Source organism: Canis lupus, chromosome 25 (assembly GCF_048164855.1).
Source record: "Canis lupus baileyi chromosome 25, mCanLup2.hap1, whole genome shotgun sequence".
Lineage (NCBI taxonomy): Eukaryota > Metazoa > Chordata > Mammalia > Carnivora > Canidae > Canis > Canis lupus.
Window position 1 is genome coordinate 39,063,699 of NC_132862.1, and position 17,883 is coordinate 39,081,581.

Genomic DNA, 17,883 nt, shown 5'->3' on the forward strand with positions numbered 1-17,883 from the left:
GAGAATAAGTCTCCCTGTTGAGCACAGTGCCCAGTGTGGGGCTTGATCTCAGGACCCGGAGCCAAAAGGCAGACACTTAACTAACTGAGCCACCCAGGTGCCCCCGATATATGGAATCTTAAAAACAAAACAAATAAACAAAAAAGGAGAAACAGACTCATAAATACAGAGGGCAAACTGGTGGTTGCCAGAGGGGAAGATGTGGAGAATGGGTGGAGCATATGAAGGGGATTAAGAGGTACAAACTTCTAATTATAAAATAAATAAATCATGGGGGTGAACAGCATAGGGAACATAAGCAATAATATTATAACTTTGTATGGTGATAGATGGTAACTATGCTTATGGTAGTGAGCATTTCATAATGTATAGAAATGTAGGATTACATGTTGTACACCTGAAACTAATATAATGTGTGTCAACTGTACTTCAATAAAAGTAAAAAATAAAGAAAATTGGGGCTCAGTCAGTGTTGGAGGGAATGATGGGGGTGGCAGAGTGGGGTAAGAGGAGAAGTCGAGAGGATGGGATCCAGGGCTCCTGTGGACTATTGGTCTCTGGGAGAAGGGACCCATTCTCTGGGGTGTCAGGAGAGGAAAGGAGATGGGGTCTGGTGTAGGTGGGTGAATTTGGTCATAGAAAGTTGGGAAAGCTCTTGTGTGATGGCTCTGTGTTCTGGAGAAGTGAGAAGAAAGCTGTCAGGTGAAATTTGGGAGGGACAGGGGGCCAAGAACAGTTTTGTGGGACAAGGAGAGTGGGAGAGAAAGCTTGCTTCAGAAATGTCTTAGGGGGCAGCCCTGGTGGCGCAGCGGTTTAGCGCCGCCTGCAGCCTGGGGTGTGATCCTGGAGACCCAGGATCGAGTCCCACATCGGGCTCCCTACATGGAGCCTGCTTCTCCCTCTCCCTGTGTCTCTGCCTCTCTCTCTCTGTGTGTGTCTCTCATGAATAAATAAATAAAATCTTAAAAAAAAGAAAAAAGAAAGAAATGTCTTAGGATCGCTGGCTGCCACTGGGGTCCGCTGGAGGGTGGTAAGCAAGAGATCATAGCAATGTCATCTGCCTGATTGATGTGTGCTCTCCAGCAAAGCTTGACTGTGTGGCCTGGAGAAGTTCATCTGGGGCTGAGATTTTGTTAGGTGATTATGATGTGAGGGAGGAAAGGGGATTGAGGATTTGTGCAAGGGAGTGACCAATGACGATCCATTAACCGTCTGCTGGTGGGGAGGGAAGAAAAGCCAGAGGAGGGGCGACAGGCTGGAAATCTCTATGACACCAAAGGACTGGTTTACAGGAAGTCCTTGAGCAGGTGACCGGAACTGGGATGATGGGACAGGTGCCTGGGGAGGCGGGGCAGTTTCAGGTACATGATAAGATCCAAGGTATGGCTCAGTAATGGGAAGTTGAAGGGGGAGGATTGTCATCAGGAAGGAAGAGGCCCAGGATAACAGGTCATATGTGTGGATGTTGAGGCTGCCTGAAGGAACTGGAGGAGATGGGTGGAGAACTAGATGCGGACCAGGAGCTAAGTCTTCAAGGAAGGGAAGGGAGTGGCCAGGAGGCCAGATGACAGCAAGAGGGAGGACAGGGTACTAGAGCTGGATGCCCAAATTCTTCAAGGATGTTTATAAGGGATGTCAGGGGTGGTTGTTGGGACATAACTTCTGGAAGCAGCCATGAAAAGCCAGAAGGCCACCAACCTCACTTCTGGCCCCTAAAGTATGTGGGGAATGTGAGCGAGAGCATGTTCAAGGCTAGATCTGAAGAAGAAAATTCTGACCTTGACAGGGCATGAGGCATGAAGACTGGCAGCTGACAGAGCCCTAGAAAGTGTCCTTTCTTCCTGGAGACGTTTGGGAGCAGAATTGTCCCCCACTTCCCAATGCTTCATTTTGCTATCTTCCAATTTTTTTGAAGTCTGCTAGGGGCTGTTTGGCCTCATCTGGTGTAGAGACTTAATTCATTCCACATAATTCTACAGAGCCTCAGATATGTAGACTGTTCTAGGCATTGCAGAGGTGACAGGGAATATAACAGAGAAAAAGAAATCCTGGTCCCCAGGAACTGGGTCCTTAGCAGGACGATTTGTTTAGTTTCCCGCCCCCACCCCCAAATATTTTATTTATTTATTTACTTGAGACAGAGAGAGAGAGAGAGAGAGAGAGAGAGAATGAATGGGGACTCAGGGGGAAAGGAAGAGGGACAAGCAGACTTCACGCTGAGCAGGCAGTTGGATGTGTGGCTGGATCTCATGACCCTGAGAACATGACCTGGGCCCAAATCAAGTCAGCCCCTTAATAGACTGAGACACCCAGGTGCCCCTGTTTAGGTTTGTTTTTTATGCAAAAGCTACCAGCAGAGTACATTACTCATGGGTGCTGGAATCTGGATGTGGAGTGCATTAAGAGAGTGAGTCACTTTTGTTGCTTGGAGGTAGGAAGAAGTGATGGAAAAAGCACCAAGGCTCAGTGTCCGAGGGCTGGAGCTGTGTGACCTTGAATAAATCATTTACTTTTTTAAAGACCTGTCCTGTTGGCTGATCTGTAAAGCAGGGGAATGATCCTTCATTCCTTGGATTGTTGTGGAATTAAATGAAAGTGTTGCCTAAATAATTAAGTTCTCTACAAATTGTCATTATGCTATTAACTCTTTATCTCTTTCTTTGAGGATGGACACATAAGAGCACCTACTTCCACCAGGTGGCTTTAATAAAATTTATTTATTTAAAATGTAAATAAAATAAAGCACGTAAAAGGCTTAGCAAGATGTTTGGTACACGTAATGAGTAAAGGCTGGCCTCTATCATCAGTCCCCTGTTCATCTCCAGAGAATTCTTTGCTGTTTGATGACCAGACTCCATCAGGAAGGGGAAATGGGTAGTTGTGTCAGGCTGAGGGCTGGCGCTCAGGACCCTGGGGGCCAGGCGTGGGATCCCCCTGGGCTTGACATGGTGAGTGGGCAATTGGGGGAGGGGGGCTGCTCCCGGTAGTGCTTCAGTTCCTTGGGGATGAAGCAGGAGGAGGCGGCCCATTGATGAGGAAGTCTTGTGAGATTTCTAGGAATAAGTGTAGCTGGAGGAGTGGGTGGGGACCCCTGCTTTCTTTTGCCTGCCCCTTCCCCTGACCTCCAAACTCCCTCACCCATTCATTCATTTGGTACATTTTCATGGAGGGTCTACTGGGTGAAAATCCTGCGATTTGCATTGGCAGAGTGGGGGAGTGAGGGTGGGGGTGGGGGTTAGCCAGACAGACAGGCTCACTGTTCTCTGGGCCCACATCCCATGTGGGGACAGAGGTGAATAGGAGTGGTAGGTGGTAGCCTAGGTCATTGGTCTTCTCCCTGGAAGCTAAGGGTCTGGTCTTTCCTCTTGGAGGTTGGGGTGGGTGGGGAGGACCTCTCCGCTTCCTGCTCCAATGTGGCATTGGCTTGGGGTCCCCGAGAGGGTGCAGAAATTCATCTTTTTTTTTTTTTTTAAGATTTTATTTATTTATTCATGAGAGACACAGAGAGATGCAGAGAGAGAGGCAGAGACACAGGCAGAGGGAGAAGCAGGCTCCATGGGGGAGCTGATGTGGGACTCGATGCCGGGACCCCGGGTCACGCCCTGACAGAAGGTGGATGCTCAACCGCTGAGCCCCCCGGGGGCCCCCAAACTCATCTTTTGAAACGACAATGCACTGTGAGAGAATGAGAGATGAGAGAGAAAGAGGAGAGATAGAAAATGAGAGGAAGAAGAGACAGGGGAGGAGAGAGGTCCCTGCCCAGCGGCAAGAAGGAGAGAGAAAAAGAGAGGGCGAGAGAGAGAGAGAGAGAGAGAGAGAGAGAGAGAGAGAGAGAGGGAGAGAGAGCGCGCGCGCGGGCGGGGCGGGCGGCGGGAGCGTGGCAGGGGCGAGACGCGGGCGGCACCTCCCCGTGTGGCCGCGAGGGGGCGCCCCGGGCCGGCCTCCGGGACCAGAGCCCGCGGCGGGGGGCGGCGGCTCCCGCGGGTGACTCACCGCGGCGGTGGGAGGAGGAGTCAGCTGCCGCCCCCGGCCGGTGCCCCCTGTGCTCGGCCCGGCGCTCTCGGGGCTCCCGCGGGGTGCGGCCCGGGGCTCCGGGGCGGGGCCGGGGCCAGAGCTTCGGGAGGGAGGCGCGGGTGCTCGCCTGGGCCCTGCGGCGCGGGGTCCTCGGCCCCCGGGGGCACCTGCTCCAAGAAGGGGGCCCGGCCTGGGCCGCCCGGGGTCCCGGCGCCTGCCCAGAGCCTGCCCTGCTCCCCGGGACAGCCCCGCGCAGCCCTGCTCCCAGGAAGCGGGAGGGAATAGGCGCCCCTGGGTCCCGGCTGCAGGTGGAGGACGGCGCCGGGAGAGCGAGCGCAGGAGGCGGGGCGGGGCGCGGGGCTCTCCTGTCCCACTGCTGATCATCCGTGTTGTCCCAGGACCTGGCCTCTGGCCGCCACCATTAGCCCTGCTGGTTTCGTAGGCCACGCTGTGGCTTTAAGCGAAGTTACCTTTAGCAGAGTTTCCCAAATACTTGCCAGCAGAGTGAGGTGGACTCAAGGCCCATTAGAATCAGTTAGGGAGCATGATAAGCACACAGACCCCTCACCCATGGGAGAGCAGAGATTCTCAAACTTGGTCGTACGCTGCTGCTCGATGAGTATCCTTCAGGACTTGAAGAAAGCCTGGGTTCTTCCCTCTAGGGACTCCCACTGGATACACCCAGGAGTCAGCCTGGGCAATAGGGACGATTCTGGTGTGCAGCTGAGATCGAAAACCACGGCTCCAACGACCGAGTGAGTAGTGTCAAGGTGGCGCTAGGAACCTGTAATTTTACGAGACGGCTCCTACAATTTTCTTGTGTAGCCCTGTTTGCCCAATTTCTTCTTTTTTATTTTCATTTTTCTTTAAGAAAAATTTAAAATTTAAACTCAATTAGCCAATATATCATTAGTTTCCCATGTAGAGCTCAGCAGTTCATCAGTTGCATATCATACCTAGTGCCCATCACATCACGTGCCCTCCTTAATGCCCAGTGACCCCATTCCCTCATCTTCCAAACCCATTTTTTTTGCAACTGACTTTGAGCAGTGTCCCAGATTCTTTCAATGGAAGCATCTGTATCACTCCTTTGGAGTCCTGTCCCTTCTCAACCTCTCTGGGCCTCTGCTTCGGTTTATAGGATTTGTTTCTTTACCAGGCACCAGCCTTTTCACCCACATAGTGGGGTTCACTTCTTGCAGGTCCTGGGCAGGGCGGTCATGCCTCTGAGCTTCTCAGCTGGGGTTGGGACCCTTGGGCTCTGAGAGCTCAGACCAACATGCTGGCAGCCCAAAGACCTTAGTGAATCTTCATATTTGTCTTCTTTCCCCCAATTTCCAGTAGATTGTGTTATCAAGACATGTGAGTTGGGCAGAGTGATGACTTTCCCTCCTCCTGGGTCACATTGTTTATCTCTCTCTTTCAGTGTTGTATTCCAATCTGGAGTAGAGTTGTATCTGTCAGCTCCCAGCTTGATAGCCTTTTTTTGCTTGTCTTTGGATACTGGGTGTAATATTGTCCATCTCTGCCTTTTTTGTTTTTGAGAGAAACAGAGGGTGAGAAGGGGCAGAGAGAGAGAGAGAGAATCTTAAGCAGGCTCGACTCCCAGTGCAGAGCCTGATGTGGGGCTCCATCTCACAACCCTGAGATCATGACCTGAGCTGAGATTGAGAGTCAGACACTTAACTGACTGAGCCACTCAGACGCCCCTGGATACTAAGTGTTAAACCGGATCCTAGGTGCACATACTATAGTAGGTGTTAGGCTAGGAGACTAGGGACCTGTGTGTTGAACTAATTATGTGTCCTGAGTCATATTACTTAACCTCTCCGACCCTCAAATTCTGTATCTGTCAAATGGTCACAAAGTTTCTGTGTAGTTCAAATGAGATAGTCTACAAAGGTGTGCTTTGGTAACTACAAGTCAATCATGATGCCAATGTCATCTGTATTCATTGAGTTGGATAAACTGAGCTTTCTCATACCTGGTTGGCAGAGTAAGGGGTAATATATACCCTTTCATAGGGAATACTCATGTTGTCAGCAGCTGATATTAATGGTATATCCTAGAAGTTTGCCTCTTGTCCTCATTGAATTGGAGTGCACTGAGAGCCTACCCTGTGTACCAGGAATGGAATTAGATGTGAAAGGGTTCTAGACTTTTTGTTAGCAAGTCAGGCAATCCACATCAAAAAAGAAGTGGGTAATGGTGGGTGAAAACTCAGTACTATAACCACTGCATGCTTTGGAATTTCAGAGAGAGTGTAGCATTAATGACCAGAGCTTAAATCCTTGATGTAGATAAAGAATTACAACCAGCCAAGTCTAGAAGGACAGGTTGGAATTGGATGGAGGGAGGGGAGGATGCAGGGAAATATGCTGTGAGAGATGCAGAGCTGGGGTGAGGAGAGGCCTGAGGGAGAAGTATTGCATTTACAGGCCACCCCTTGTTGCCCTGATTTCTATAGTAACGAAGCTCAGCAGGATTGACCTAGACATGGAGGCCTCTTAGGCACCAGCGTCACAAAAGGGTGTCATAAGCAGTTGTCAGACAAGGCTATGGTTCCTTCCCTTCCTTTTTTTAAGCAAAAAGGCACATCCTTCTTCTAGTAGTCTCTGAAGGGAGACCTGTTGCCATGCCCCTCTAGAACCTGCTGCTCACTGGTAATCATTTTCGGTGCACTGACAAGGAAGGATGAATGAAAGCCTCCTTCCTCCCATCTCACCGGCAGGGTGCAGAGGCAGGGCAGCCACAGTTTGATACGTGTTTATGTTGCCAACACAGTAAAAGTTGCTTATTGACAACAGTTTAAACATGTTAGGTTGCCAGGTCACCCCTCATAGATAACTCCCCCATAACCAGCTCTCCTTCACACTGGGTTCTCTGTCACCCCCTGTGCCACCTCATTGTTATTTCCTCCCAACATAACATCATTTGTCCCAACCCAAAGTCCCCCCCCCAGTGCCCCCCATCCCTCCCAGAGCTGCCATCCATTGTTCTCTTAAAAACTCTCTTTGGGAATGGATGCAACAAGGGAAGTTACTCTGGAACTGAGGAGGAAGGAAAGAGGGACAGGAATGGAATGGGTGGGTGATGGAAAAAGTGACTTCCAGCCATTCCCAGGGCTTAGGTCTGGAAGGCAGTGCAGTGGTTGCTGTGGTGATGCTCAGAAAAGCACACAGCTGTTTGCTTTCTTCTCAGGACTGAATAATGTGTGTTGTGCCTTTTCCTCACTACTCTAAAGCCTCAAGCCCGTGCCTCATATGGAGTACAGATTCCCCAGGTTTAGCTGCTTGTGCTTCAGTTTCCCAGCCTGACCAAAGGAAGACAAAGAGAGTATGATAGATATTCCGTTTGCCCCTCCATACCTGCTCCCCACCCTTCTCCACTTGCTCTGCACCCCAGAAGCTTTACCACTGTGGATCTCCTCTAGTGGGTTCCTCTGCCCTCTGGCTTCTCGTCAGCCCATGGGAGGCGCCTCAGGACCTGGAGGATGAGAGGAGAATGGGATGGGCACTCATCCCCCTGGCTCACTTACCACTGGGCTGCTGATGGGCAGTGGCTTTATTCCTCTCCTGAATGCCCCAGTTCCTATTAGGTAGCCCTCCTCTGAAGCTCCAGGCCTGGCTGGCTCCTGCTCCCTTCCCCGTGCTTCTCCATACCTCGGAGGGGCAGTGGCTTCCAGCTCTTGCCAGCCCCAGAGTGCTTTACCATCCCTCAATGGTTTCCTTCAACCCTGCCTGGCCCTCTATGGTTAGCCCCTGCATTAAACTCTTCACAGTTACCCTCTTTGGATGCATTTCTGGTTTGCTGAGATCTTGGCAGATACAGAGAATGTCTCAACAATGAGGAAGGTAGGTGGTAGTCTCAGGACTCCTTTGTGGTCAGGGCTCTGGCAGGGTGGCTGTGTGGGTGTGGTAGTCTCCTCTGTGTAATTTGAGACATACCCAGATGACTGTCTTGCTCAGAAATAGCCAGGCTAAAATCCTTAAATCAGAGGGCCATTCCTCTGGATTAAAATGTCTATCTGTAAAGAGGCCACACTTTCTAGCAAGGTGAGCACGTTATCTAGTCATTCATTTCTCTACGTGTCTTAGTTTCATCAGATAACACGCTTTACAGTAATTTTCATAAATTCAAGGACTGTGTCTGTCTTCATTGTGTAAACATGGGTGGCATAGGGTCTGGTGTCTTAAATATCTAAATATCTGGTGTATAAATTTGTTCACCATTCAGTGAATGTTTCCTTGTTTTTTTTTTTTTTTAAGATTTTATTTATTTTACAGAGAGAGAGAGAGAGAGAGAGAGAGCCCTAGTAGGGGGAGGGGCAGAGGAAGAGGGAGAAGCATGCTCCCTGCTGAGCAGGGAACCTGATGTGGGGCTCAATGCAGGGCTCCATCCCAGGACTCTGGGACATGACCTGAGCCAAAGGCAGATGCTTAATTGACTGAGCCCCCAGGTGCCCCTAGTGATTGTTTCCTGAGTGCCTACTGTGTTCCAGGCACAATTCTAGGTGCTTGGGATATATTAATGAATGAAATAGACAAAGATCCCCCTCAGGCAGAGAGACAGACAATAAATTATATGTATGTATAATGTTGAAGATGATGAATGCCATAGAAAAATAAAAAGAGCAGGATAAGGAGAGGTGCCTGGGTGGCACAGTTGGTTAAGCATCTGATTCTTGGTTTCAGCTCAGATCTGATCTCAAGGATGTGGGATTGAACCCCAAGTCAGGGTCCACACTCAGCACAGAGTCTGCTTGGGTTTCTCTCTCCTTCTCCCTCTGCCCTCCCCATCCCCCATCTCTCTCTCAAATAAATGAATAAATCTTTTTAAAAAAGAGGGAGCAGGATAAAGGAGATAAAAGGTGCTGGGGCAGGTGTTATTGAAATTTTATGTAGGGTATTTGGGGTGAGCGTTACTGAGAAGTTGACATTTGGGCACCTGGGTGGCTCAGTCAGTTAAGTGTCTGCCTTTGGCTCAGGTCATGATCCTAGGGTCCTAGGATTGAGCCTTCCCATTGGGTTTTCTACTCAGCAAGGAGTCTGCTTCTCCCTCTACCCTTCCCACCTGCTCACGATCTCTCTGTCTCTTACTCTGTCTGTCAAATAAATAACAAAAAATCTTAGGGATGCCTGGGTGGCTCAGTGGTTGAGCATCTGCCTTTGGCTCAGGCGTGATCCCAGAGTCCTGGGATTGAGTCCCATATCAAGCTTTCCAAAGGGAGCCTGGTTCTCCCTCTGCCTATGTCTCTGTCTGTCTCTGTGTGTCTCTCATAAATAAATAAAATCTTTTTAAAAATAAATAAAAAATTAAAAATCTTTAAAAAAAGAGAGTGAGACAGAAGTTGATATTTGAGCAGACCTGAAGGAGTGGTGAGGATCTAGGCAGCTACTGGAAGGAGAGAGTGATATACATAAAAGGAAGAGCCAGAGCAAGGGCTCTATATCTGGACTCTGCCTGGCACCTATAAGACACAACAGTGTGTTTGGAGCAGAGTGAGCAAGGGGGAAGTGGTTTGCCATGACGTCTTCTTGCTCTTCTTGCTTCCTTTCCTGTGTCTGACCTACATTTTAGGGTCTCTCACACCAGCTTTTAGGCCCCACTGAACCCCACTGAACCCTCTAACCCAGTACAGACTTCCTCTGTTCCCCTTGCTCAAAGTAGCCAAATCTCCTCCTGTTTCCTTAGTATATCTGATCTCATGGACTGTTGATAAGGAAAACAAAAACTCCTAATAAATGCAACAAATGTTGCTCCTAGGAGTCTTTAAAAAAAAAAATCATGAAAGACATACACAGAGAGGCAGAGACTCAGGCAGAGGGAGAAGCAGGCTCCCTGTGGGGAGTCTGATGCAGGACTTAATCTCAGGACCCTGGGATCATGACTTGAGCCCAAAGGCAGATGCTCAACCACTGAGCCACCCAGTGGCCCCTCTCCTAAGAGTCTTTAAAGTGGATATTTTAGAATCAATTCCACACTGGTGAAATTTAATGCAGTGTAACAGACTGTATTAAAAACAACCAGGTATTGTCTGGTCCAAGATGGCAACATAGGAGGCTCCCAAATTCACCTCCTCCCATGGACTCACCTAATCTATAGCTACACTTGGAGCAGTTTCCTCTGAAAGAAATCCAGGAATCAAATCAGTGACTTCTATACATTGGATGGATGAGAAAATACCCACCTCAAAATGGGTAGGAAAGTCTGGGACACAATCTTGCCATAACCCTTACCCCTACCATGGCATAGCAACATACAGTTGGGAAAGAATTCACAACTCCCAATTTCTCTTGAGGAGCAAAGGCATGGACCCAGTATCTTATGCCCTAACTTTTAAGATTTCCACTTGAGGGCCAGGGTCCCCAAATACCTAGCTAGGAAAAACAATGGGGCTTGTATCTACAGGACCCACAAGGGTATAGCAAACAAAGAAATGGTTCTTAATGAGATGCCCTCCAGGACTCAGAGTAGAGAGAGCAGACAGAAATGTCTACCTCTGTATTTCCCAGAAAGAGGCATGTTTGCATACTTTAAAATTTGCTGCCTAAGGGGCAGCCTTCTAATTTAACACACATCTAGGGGCTAACTTGTGATCCTCCCAGAAAGCAGATGTGGGGAGGCTGGCAGAGTTTTCTCCATGTTCACCTTCTGGCCTACTCCAGGTAACCTATATCTCCTTGGGAGAGCTTGTGCACCTGTTTGGTGCTCTGGCTTTTGCAGCTGCTAGTTAGAGGATGCAGCCCTTGATCACTTGGCTCTGGTGGCTAGCAAAGCTTGTGTTTGTGGATCTCACAGGATTGTGGCAAAAGAAAAGAAAAGAAAGAAAAGAAAAGTAAAGTAAAGAAAAGAAAAGAAAAGAAAAGAAAAAAGAAAGAAAGAAAGAAAGAAGAAAGAAAGAAAGAAAATTGTTCTTTTAAAAAAATATATTAATTTTGGAGAGAGAAGAGGGGTGGAGGGAGAGGGAGAGAATCCTCAAGCAGACTCCCTGCTGAGCATGGAGCGTGATGTGGGATTCAATTCGAGGACCCCCAAGATCATGATCTAAGCCAAAATCAAGAGTTGGATGCTAAACCAACTGAGCCACCCAGGCGTCCCAAAAAGAAACAGTTCTTTTTATTATTATTATTATTATTATTATTATTATTATTATTATTATTATTTTATTGGTGTTCAATTTAGTAACATACAGAATAACACCCAGTGCCCGTCACCCATTCACTCCCACCCCCCGCCCTCCTCCCCTTCTACCACCCCTAGTTTGTTTCCCAGAGTTAGCAGTCTTTACGTTCTGTCTCCCTTTCTGATATTTCCCACACAAAAGAAACAGTTCTTAACCAGCTATTGTCCTAGGGCTCAGAGGGAGCAGATAAAAATATTCATTTCTCAGTCTTTCTCTGAAGGAGATCTATTTGCCTACTTTAAAAGCTACTGCCTAAGGGTCCAGCTTCTAATAAGCTTGCATTTAAGTGATAAGATCCTCCCCTCTGGGACACTGACAGGTCTTGGTACATGCTAAACTGCTGGGAGCCACTAAGAACAAAAAAGGTGGCTTAACAATCACGTAGTTTTGAGAGACAACTAAGGGCTCAGGATGGACTGAACAATAAGGTTCATCTCCTCCTACATGATACCAATCCTTCAAGACTAGAAGTGAAGGCTGTTTTATCTAATGTGTAGAAACCAATGCAAAGAGTCAAGAAAAGGGGTGCTTGGGTGGCTCAGTAGTTGAGCGTCTACCTTTGGCTCAGGTCATGATTTCAGGGTCCTGGGCTCCAGTCCTATATCAGGCTCCATTCAGGGAGCCTACTTCTCCCTCTACTTATGTCTCTGCCTCTTTCTCTATGTCTCTCATGAATAAATTAAAAAGAAAAACTAAAAAAAAAAAAAAAAAAAGAGTCAAGAAAAGTGGAGAAACAGAGGAATATGTTGTGAACAGAAAAACAAGGTAAAACTCCAGAAATAGAACTTAATAAAATAGAGATAAGAGATTTTTTTGTATAAAGAGTCCAAAAAATAGCCATAAAGGTGTTGTTCACTAAGGTCAGGAGAACAATGCATGAACAAAGTGAGAATTTTAACAAAGATATAGGAAATATATGGAAGCACCAAACATAAATCATAGAACTGAGAATACAATTACTGAACTAAAATTGAGGAGAGGTTCAGTAGCAGACTAGATCAAGTGAAAGAAAGGATAAGCAAACTGAGAGACAGTGAAATTCATTTAATCAGAAAAGAAAAGAATGAAAAAGTAAAGATAGCTGAAGAGACTTATGGGATACCATTATAGAAGTCCCAGGAAGGAGGCAGGACCTGGTTGCACAATCAGTTGAGCATTTAACTCCTGATTTCCACTCAGGTCGTGATATCAGGGTAGTGAAATCAAGCCCCATGTTGGGCTCTGTGGAATCTCCTTAAAAGATTCTCAAGGGGAACCCTCTTATACTCTTGGTGGGAATGCAAAATTGTGCAGGCATTCTGGAAAACAGTATGGAGTTTTCTCAAAAAGTTAAAAATAGAACTACCCTATAACCCAGCAATTGCACTATTAGGTATTTATCAAAAGGATACAAATATAGTGATTTGGAGGGGCATATGCACCCCAATGTTTATAGCAGCAATGTGCACAATAGCCAAAATATGTGATATATCACATCTTATTTATCCATTCATCTGTTGATGGACATCTGGGCTCTTTTCATATTTTGGCTATATGTATACATATATACATATATAATGGGATACACACACACACACACATGTATATACATTTATATGATGGGACATTATTCAACTATCAAAAAGAATGAAATCTTGCCATTTGCAATGATGTGGATATAACCAGAGGGTATTATGCTAAGCAAAACAAGTCAGTCAGAGAAAGACAAACACCATATGATTTCACTCATATTTGGAATTAAAAAAAAGATTTTATTTATTCATGAGAGAGACAGAGAGGCAGAGACATAGTGCCCCTTATATTTGGAATTTAAGAAACAAAACAGATGAACCAAGGAGAAGAGAGGAAAAATAAGATGAAAACAGAAAGGGAGGCACACCATAAGAGACTCTTAACTGTAGGCAACAAACTGAGAGTTGCTGGAGGGGAGGTGGGTGAGAGGATGGGATACTTAGGTGATGGGCACAAAGGAGGGCCCTTGATATAATGAGCATTGGGTGTTATATGCAACTGATGAATCACTAAATTCTACCCCCGAAACTAACAATACAGTATATGTTATCTAAATTGAATTCAAATAAAAATGAAAAAAAAAAAAGATGCTCTCTCTCTCCCTCTGCCCCTTGCCCCCCACTCTCTCTCTCAAATAAAAATAAATAAACCTTAAAAAAGAAGCCCCAGGAGGAAAAGACAAAGAGAAAGGGGTAGAAATATTCAAAGAAATAATGGCTGAAAAATTCCCTAACCTAGGGAGAGAAACAGACATTCAGATCCAGGAAGTCCAGAGAGTTCCAAACAAGAAGATTCCAAAGAGACCCACAATAAGATACATTATAATTGAGTCATCAAAAGTTAAAAACAAGAGGAGACTCTTAAAAGCAGCAAAAGAAGAAAAAAAAAAAAAACTGTTACATAGGGAACCCCATAGGACTATGAGAAGATCTTTCAGCAGAAAATTTTCATGCCAAAATAAAGTGGCATGTAGGAATGCCTGGGTGGCTCAGCGGTTGAACGTCTGTCTGCCTTCAGCCCAGGGCATGATCCTGGAGTCCCGGGATCGAGTCCCACATCAGGCTCCCTGTATAGAGCCTGCTTCTCTCTCTGCCTGTGTCTCTGCCTCTCTCTTTCTCCGTGTCTCTCGTGAATAAATAAATAAAATCTTAAAAAAAAAAAAAGTGGCATGTATATTCAAAGTCCTGAAAGAAAAAAAAAAAAAAAAACAACCTGCCAACCAAGAATACTGTACCCAGCAACAATGTCCTTTAGAATTGAAGGAGAGAGTTTTCCAGACAAACGAAAGCTCCCCATCACCACTAGGCTAACTTTACAAGAAATGTTAAAGGGATTTTTTAAAGCTGAAATGAAAGAGGGTACCTGGATGGCTAGGTTGGCTGTGCATCTGACTCTTGATTTTGGTATGGATCAAGCCCCATGTCAGGCTCTGTGCTCACTGCAGAGTCTACTTGAGATCTTCTTTTTCCCTCTCCCTCTGCACCCCCCCGCTCATGCTATACCTATCTCTCTCAATAAATAAAATCTTAAAAAAAAAACACAGCTAAAATGAAAGGATTCCAATTAGCAACAGGAAAACATAAGAAAGTATAAATCTTACTGGTACAGGTAAGCATATAGTTAAATTCAGGATACTCTAATGTAATGATGGTGGGTTAATCACTTATAAATGTAGTATGAAGCTTAAAAGGTAAAAGTATTAAAAACTATAACAACAACTTGTGAATGGGTACACAAAGCAAAAAGATGTAAATTGTAACATTAAAAACATAAAATGTGTGTGAAGGGAGAAAAAAAGTGTAGAGCTTTAATATGTGCCTAACCTTACTTAAGTTGCTATCAGCTTAAAATAGAGTGTTATAAGATGTTTAATGTAAGCTTCATGGTAATCACAAAGCAAAACTCTATAGTAAAATACACAAAAGACAAAGAGAAAGGTCTCTAAGCATACCACTATAAAATATCACCAAATCACAAAGAAAGTGAGCAAGAGAAGAAGAAAGAGGCAAAACAATTACAATTATAGCTAGAAAGCAATTAACAAAATGACAATAAGTTCTTACTTATCAATAATTACTTTAAATGTAAATGGGAAAAATTTTCTAATCAAAAGAGATAGAGTGGAGTAATAAAAAAAATAAGATCTAGCTACATGCTGCCTCCAAGAGACTCACCTTAGGTTTAAGTGTGATCAAGTGATCACACTTAAACTGAAAGTGAAGGGATGGAAAAAGATATCCCATGCAAATGGGAACCAAAAGAAAGCAGGCATAGACAAAAATAGACATTAAGCCAAAGAGGGCCATTATATAATAATAAAGGGGGTCACTGGAAGTACCTAAGTATATAAAGCAAATATTAACAGACCCAAAGGGAGAAATAGACAGCAATATCATAAAAATAGGGGACTTCACTACCTCATTTTCAACAATGGACAAAACATCCAGACAAAAAATCAATACGGAAGCATAGCACCTAAATTACATGTTAGACCAGATAGACCCCACAGACATTTACATCATTCTATCCAGTAGCAACAGAATACACATTCTTCTCAAGTGCATGTGAAACATTCTCCAGGATAGATTACATGCTAGGGCACAAAACAGGTTTTCATAAATTTTAGAAGATTAAAATAACCTCAAGCATCTTTTCTAACCACAATAGTATGATATTAGAATGAATTAAAAGAAGAAAATTGGAAAATTCACAAATACATGAATATCAAAAACACTCCACAAAAAAGAGAGAGGACTCAAATAAAATAAAATTATAAATGGAAGAGGAGACATTACAACTAAAACAAATGATCATACAAATACAGAAGACCATAAGACACTACTATGAACAATTATATGCCAATGAATTGGACAACCTAGAAGAAATGGCTAAATTCCTAGAAACATACAACCTACCAAGACTGAATCATGAAGAAATGGACAATCTTTATTTTATTTTATTTTATTTTATTTTATTTTATTTTATTTTATTTTATTATTTTATTATTTATACATTCATGTAAATATTTTATTTTTTGGCTTTTTAAATACATTTTGTATTTAAAATTTTTAATAATAAATTTATTTTTTATTGGTGTTCAATTTACCAACATACAGAATAACACCCAGTGCTCATCCCGTCAAGCGCCCCCCTCAGTGCCCATCACCCTTTCACCCCCACCTCCCGCCCTCCTCCCCTTCCACCACCCCTAGTTCGTTTCCTAGAGTTAGGAGTCTTCATGTTCTGTCTCCCTTTCTGATATTTCCTACCCATTTCTTCTCCCTTTCCTTCTATTCCCTTTCACTATTATTTATATTCCCCAAATGAATGAGACCATATACTGTTTGTCCTTCTCCGATTGACTTTTTTCACTCAGCATAATACCCTCCAGTTCCATCCACGTTGAAGCAAATGGTGGGTACAATGGAATATTACTCAGCCATTAGAAATGACAAATACCCACCATTTGTTTTGACAATATTTATTTTAAAGATTATTTTTTTGAGAGAGGGGCAGAGGGAGAGGGAGAAAGAGAATCTCAAGCAGGCTCGATCCCACAATCCTGAGATAATGACCTGAGCTGAAATCAAGAGTTGGATGCCCAACCGAGCCACCCAGGTGCTCCAAAACAGACAATCTGAACAGACCAAATACTAGGAAGATGATTGAACTGATAATCAAAGACCTCCCAACAAAGAAAAATCCAGGATCAGATGGCATCACTGGTGAATTGTAACAAACATTTAGAGAAGAATTAATGCCAATCCTTCTCAAACTCTTCCAAAACATAGAAGAAAAGGAGCACTTCCAAATTCATTTTGTAAGGCAGCATTACTTTTATATCAAAATCAGATAAGTACACTATAAGAAAAGAAAATTGCAAGTCAATATCCCTGATGAACATAGATACAAAAGTGCTCAACAAAATATTAGCAAACTAAACTGAGCAATACATTAAAAGGATCATACACAGTGATCAAGTGTGATGTATTCCAGAGATGCAAAGAGGATTCAACATCTGAAAATCAATGTGATATTCCACATTAACAAAATGAAAAATAAAATCATTATGATTATCTCAATAAATGCAGAAAAGGCATTTGACAAAATTCTGCATCCATTTATGATAAAAACTCTTAATGAACTAGGTATAGAGGGAACAAACTTCAAAACAATATTGGCCATGTATGACAAGCCCACAACTAACATCATACTCAACAGTGAAAACTGAAAGGTTTTCTCTCTGAGATCACAAATGAGACAAGAGTGCTCACTCATAACACATTTATTCAATGCAGTGCTAGAATTCCTAGCAGAGCAGCTAGGCAAGAAAACAAAATAAAAGGTATCCAAATTAGAAAGGAAGAAGTAAAACTGTCTTAACTGCAGATGACATGATATTATATATAGAAAATCCTAAAGACTCCACGCCACCAAAAAACAGTTAGAACTAATAAACAAATTCAGTAAAGTTGTAGGATACAAAATCAATATACCACTGACCCTTGAACAACATGGGTTTGAACTGTACGGATCTGCTTATATGTGGGTTTTTTTCCCCCTAAATAAATACTGTAAATGTACTTTCTAATGTACTATAAATGTATTTTCTCTTCTCTATGATTTTCTTTTTTTTCTCTATGATTTTCTTAATAGCATTTTCTTTTCTCTATCCTACTTTATTATAAGAATACAGAAAATAATACATATACAAATTATGTGTTAATTATTTATGTTATTGGTGAGGCTTCTGATCAACACTAGGCTATGAGGAGTCAAGTTTTGGCGGAGTTAAAAGTTATACAAGGATTTTCAACTGTGTGGAGGGTTAACACCTCTAACTCCTGCATTGTTCAAGGGTCAATTGTACAAAAATCAGTTAAGTTTCTATATGCTAATAAAGAACTACCAGAAAGAGAAATTAAGAGAACACTTCTATTTGTGATTTGCATGGGTAGGTCAGTTGGTTAAGCATCCAAATCTTGATTTTTGCTCAGGTCATAATCTACGGGTTGTGATCAAGCCTTGTGTTGGGTTCCATGCTGGGTGTGGAGTCTGCTTAAGATTCTCTTTCTCTTCCTCTGCCCACCTACCCCAAAAGAAAAGAAAACACTCTCATTTACAATCACATCAAAAAGGATAAAATGCCAAGGGATAAATTTGATCAAGGA

The 17,883-nt window shown here is 43.9% G+C and overlaps 2 long non-coding RNA genes across 2 annotated transcripts in view; one reads left to right on the plus strand and one right to left on the minus strand.

Moving 5' to 3' along the window:
* The first annotated feature begins 2,845 nt into the window (after positions 1-2,845).
* LOC140617595 (uncharacterized) overlaps positions 2,846-17,883 on the plus strand; it is a 48,500-nt gene continuing 33,462 nt past the window's right edge. The window contains exons 1-2 of the long non-coding RNA XR_012017788.1: positions 2,846-2,948; positions 4,677-4,769. This is a non-coding gene — a long non-coding RNA (uncharacterized lncRNA). The remainder of the gene's footprint in view (positions 2,949-4,676; positions 4,770-17,883) is intronic.
* LOC140617594 (uncharacterized) lies at positions 4,253-8,198 on the minus strand. Its single transcript, XR_012017787.1, has 3 exons — positions 7,800-8,198; positions 7,429-7,500; positions 4,253-5,543 (listed from the first exon to the last, which is right to left on the minus strand). It is a non-coding gene; the product is annotated as an uncharacterized lncRNA (long non-coding RNA).